The sequence below is a fragment of the Schistocerca americana genome, unplaced genomic scaffold (genome assembly GCF_021461395.2).
Source record: "Schistocerca americana isolate TAMUIC-IGC-003095 unplaced genomic scaffold, iqSchAmer2.1 HiC_scaffold_229, whole genome shotgun sequence".
In the NCBI taxonomy this organism is placed as follows: Eukaryota; Metazoa; Arthropoda; class Insecta; order Orthoptera; family Acrididae; genus Schistocerca; species Schistocerca americana.
Genome location: NW_025725938.1, coordinates 182501 through 187500, shown reverse-complemented (window position 1 = coordinate 187500; position 5000 = coordinate 182501). Strand labels below are relative to the sequence as shown.

Below are 5000 nucleotides of genomic sequence, written 5' to 3'. Positions count from 1 at the left end.
ACTCGCAACTCCAGCGGATGAACGGCGGACTTTTCCCGCAGTCGCAATGTGCAATCCACCCCTATAACATGCGTTTCATGAAGAGTTATCTCCAATATGCGACATTCCCGCTGTCCCTATACATGAGCTGCGGGCTGTACCAGTTACGAGCTAGAGACGCGACCGCGTTGCTCTCTGTACGAATGCCGATGCTGAGCGGTCAGCTAGGAGGCGCTCCATCCATGTCGGTACCGGTGAGCGTTGCACTCGCAGTCGCAAGAACGTACGGCAAGTATATTACCTGGAAGAGTCAATGACAGTCCACGCCCCCCTGCGTGGGAAGAGTCTTTCTAGGCCATGACCCACCGGAAGGGCGCAGCGTCCCCCACCCCAGACATGTGACGTCACACCATCGGTATTGACGACTAGACTGATTCCTTATAATCATTTGCCATACACCGGTGGAAGCTGCCGAGACGAGTAACTACATAGCGGGCTCGCCGTGTCACTAATGTACAGAGATACAACAGTTTCGACTGGAACCGGATTAAACGTATACACGGCGCTGATTAGTAATAGATAGAGCCATCAGAATACAGATAATGTATACAACTGTCCGTATACATGCTGAAAGACTCTGCTCACAATCACAACCACACGTCAGCCACACACCCTTATCACGCACTACTCTCTGCCTGTAACACGCACACAGACAATATGTAAGCACCAGCATGGAACAACACCCAGTGCATCCTCTCCGCCACATTAGACAATCCACACTGTCATAACCAGACTGGGAGGTCCACTCAGAAAACAGAATATCCCACCCACCCGACAACCACCATTGCTCAGCCAAGCCACCAACACCCACACATGTCCTACACAGGGGTGCACCCAACATCACAATACTGCCTCCTCTCACAGCACACAAACAATGGCAGGAATGAAAGACACAGGTCTGCCACAAGCATGGAATGAGAGCGCCGCCTGTCATGAGCCAAAGGTGCATCCTGACGTGGCAAATCAGATGATGCCGCAGGCATCCACTTACTATAATCACAATCAACAAACCGGCCGCCCCGCCCCGCCCCCCATTAAACCTTTCCTTACAACAATGTGTACCTTAACCTAACCTATATCGTACCGTAACCTAACCTATATCGTACCGTAACCTAACCTATGTCGTACCGTAACCTAACCTATGTCGTACCGTAACCTAACCTATGTCGTACCGTAACCTAACCTATGTCGTACCGTAACCTAACCTATGTCGTACCGTAACCTAACCTATGTCGTACCGTAACCTAACCTATGTCGTACCGTAACCTAACCTATGTCGTACCGTAACCTAACCTATGTCGTACCGTAACCTAACCTATGTCGTACCTTAACCTAACCTATGTCGTACCTTAACCTAACCTATGTCGTACCTTAACCTAACCTATGTCGTACCTTAACCTAACCTATGTCGTACCTTAACCTAACCTATGTCGTACCTTAACCTAACCTATGTCGTACCTTAACCTAACCTATGTCGTACCTTAACCTAACCTATGTCGTACCTTAACCTAACCTATGTCGTACCTTAACCTAACCTATGTCGTACCTTAACCTAACCTATGTCGTACCTTAACCTAACCTATGTCGTACCTTAACCTAACCTATGTCGTACCTTAACCTAACCTATGTCGTACCTTAACCTAACCTATGTCGTACCTTAACCTAACCTATGTCGTACCTTAACCTAACCTATGTCGTACCTTAACCTAACCTATGTCGTACCTTAACCTAACCTATGTCGCACCTTAACCTAACCTATGTCGCACCTTAACCTAACCTATGTCGTACCTTAACCTAACCTATGTCGTACCTTAACCTAACCTATGTCGTACCTTAACCTAACCTATGTCGTACCTTAACCTAACCTATGTCGTACCTTAACCTAACCTATGTCGTACCTTAACCTAACCTATGTCGTACCTTAACCTAACCTATGTCGTACCTTAACCTAACCTGTATTGCGCCTTAACCTAACCTGTATTGCGCCTTAACCTAACCTGTATTGCGCCTTAACGTAACCTGTATTGCGCCTTAACGTAACCTGTATTGCGCCTTAACGTAACCTGTATTGCGCCTTAACGTAACCTGTATTGCGCCTTAACGTAACCTGTATTGCGCCTTAACGTAACCTGTATTGCGCCTTAACGTAACCTGTATTGCGCCTTAACGTAACCTGTATTGCGCCTTAACGTAACCTGTATTGCGCCTTAACGTAACCTGTATTGCGCCTTAACGTAACCTGTATTGCGCCTTAACGTAACCTGTATTGCGCCTTAACGTAACCTGTATTGCGCCTTAACGTAACCTGTATTGCGCCTTAACGTAACCTGTATTGCGCCTTAACGTAACCTGTATTGCGCCTTAACGTAACCTGTATTGCGCCTTAACGTAACCTGTATTGCGCCTTAACGTAACCTGTATTGCGCCTTAACGTAACCTGTATTGCGCCTTAACGTAACCTGCATTGCGCCTTAACGTAACCTGTATTGCGCCTTAACGTAACCTGTATTGCGCCTTAACGTAACCTGTATTGCGCCTTAACGTAACCTGTATTGCGCCTTAACGTAACCTGTATTGCGCCTTAACGTAACCGATATTGCGCCTTAACGTAACCTATATTGCGCCGTAACGTAACCTATATTGCGCCGTAACGTAACCCACATTGCCCCTTAACGTAACCCACATTGCCCCTTAACGTAACCCACATTGCCCCTTAACGTAACCCAACACACGTTGGGCCTTAACCCAACACACGTTGGGCCTTAACCCAACACACGTTGGGCCTTAACCCAACACACGTTGGGCCTTAACCCAACACACGTTGGGCCTTAACCCAACACACGTTGGGCCTTAACCCAACACACGTTGGGCCTTAACCCAACACACGTTGGGCCTTAACCCAACACACGTTGGGCCTTAACCCAACACACGTTGGGCCTTAACCCAACACACGTTGGGCCTTAACCCAACACACGTTGGGCCTTAACCCAACACACGTTGGGCCTTAACCCAACACACGTTGGGCCTTAACCCAACACACGTTGGGCCTTAACCTGCTCTGTAATTGTCATACGACGCGTTAAATTAGTGTAGTGTTGCCTAACTGCAACCCCCGCAATATAGTTTGCTACTCGCACTGCCCGGTCCCCAGTGTATCGCTTCATGTTAAACACCTTGCAGCTATACACTGTAATGTGGATGGCAGCAGGACGTACATGCTCAATGCCCTTTGCAGTTGTTCATTGGCATTTGCAGTTGTTCATTGGCATTCGCATGTGCGAAGCACTTAGCCTACGCTGTGGTACGGCCTGTGTCAACTGTCCGCTGATGTTGTACGTCCAAATCACACACTGTACTGCACATTGGTCCTCATGTACTGAATGATACATCGTGGTACATGTGACCGTACAACGACTGCGCCAACAACGGCGAACCATGCGGTCCAAATGTTGTGCACTCAGCTACGTGTCGTCTCCCTATAAGAGCTGGATTGCAGTGTGGTATGCCCTGGATGGCGATCAGCATGAGCCGTCTGTTGATGTAGTGGCGCGTGTTGTCAGACGTAGTCGTCTCTTCTCACACACCGTGATAGCATGGTGCACTGCGTTCCACATCTGCGACATGCGACAGAGGCCGGTTGACAGTCGTTCGCGCAATGGACATCGCATACGTACGGGGGCCACCTTCCACGTGTTCGCGAAGCGTGCACATGTTGTTGCGTGTATGTGGGCAGACATAGTGTGTCGTGACACCTGACACAGGCATGCAACAATCGTTGAATTTGCAAATGGCGATGGACGCCTACGTTTGCTGGTGACGTTATGCAAATGAACAACTGGTAAACCGTTGTGGTGCGGTTGTTCTCGCTAGAGGTGAATCAGTGATGGCGACGATCGGTTGAGCTACCAACCGGTTGTTCCAGCGATACCCACCATGCCCACGAACGTGAATGGCATCTGGGTGTGAAGCGATACGCGGCGGTGGCTGGGTGGGACCGTCCCCGGCCGGTGAGGGGGGGCCTCCCGGCGTGCTGGCCGCGCGGTGCGTGGGCGCACGCGCTACAGCCGGCTGGTGGGGGCGGCCAGTGGCAGGCGCGCCGGCCGACGGAGGCGGCAGGCGGCGCAGCTGCGCGCCGGCGCACCCTGCACGCGGCGCCGTGCGGCCAAAGTAGGTCCTCGCGGGCCCGGTGCGAAGCGCGGTGGACATCTGCAGTGTGCTGGTCCGATTGAGGACTGTGTGCGCTGAGGATGCGCCGCCGCCCGGCGCTCGGCGCCGCGACGCCGTCTGCTGCTCGGTCGCCTCTGCGGTTCTCGCAGGTGGTTTGTATCGCAGCTGTGCGGACGTGTTGGCGCGTGCGCTGTGCTGGGAGAGTTCGCTTCGGCACCCAAGTGGGGCTTTTGTCCTTCTGTGGCGCTGGCGTTGGAGCTGCCGGTCACCGTAGGTGGCGCGTGTTGTCTCCCGCCGGCAATGCCACGACAGCACGCTCCCGGGCCTCTGTCGGCAGCGGCAAGCTCAGTTGGGAGCACGGGTGGTCGCACCTAAAGCGTCTACTCGCCAAACTCCGGGCGATTGCGCCTCTCTCGAACCCGACCAAGTACTTAGGACGGCGCTGCGCGCCGCCGGGACCTGAGAGGGTTTCGAGGTGTATTGTGCAGGGGAGCTCAGCCTCCTCCTGTTTGCAGAATAATTGAGCGGACGCTTGCGTGTTCGCGCGGGCCCCCGGGACACACTCCCGGGCGGCCGGCTGCTCAGCTCTAGTTGACGCAGCTCCCTGGTTGATCCTGCCAGTAGTCATATGCTTGTCTCAAAGATTAAGCCATGCATGTCTCAGTACAAGCCGCATTAAGGTGAAACCGCGAATGGCTCATTAAATCAGTTATGGTTCCTTAGATCGTACCCACGTTACTTGGATAACTGTGGTAATTCTAGAGCTAATACATGCAAACAGAGTCCCGACCAGA

The 5000-nt window shown here is 52.1% G+C and overlaps 1 non-coding gene across 1 annotated transcript in view; it reads left to right on the top strand.

The window, feature by feature from the left end:
• Positions 1 to 4807: 4807 nt before the first annotated feature.
• Positions 4808 to 5000, top strand: part of LOC124575276 — a 1910-nt gene continuing 1717 nt past the window's right edge. The window contains exon 1 of the ribosomal RNA XR_006972387.1: positions 4808 to 5000. This exon is cut by the window's right edge and continues 1717 nt beyond it. This is a non-coding gene — a ribosomal RNA (small subunit ribosomal RNA).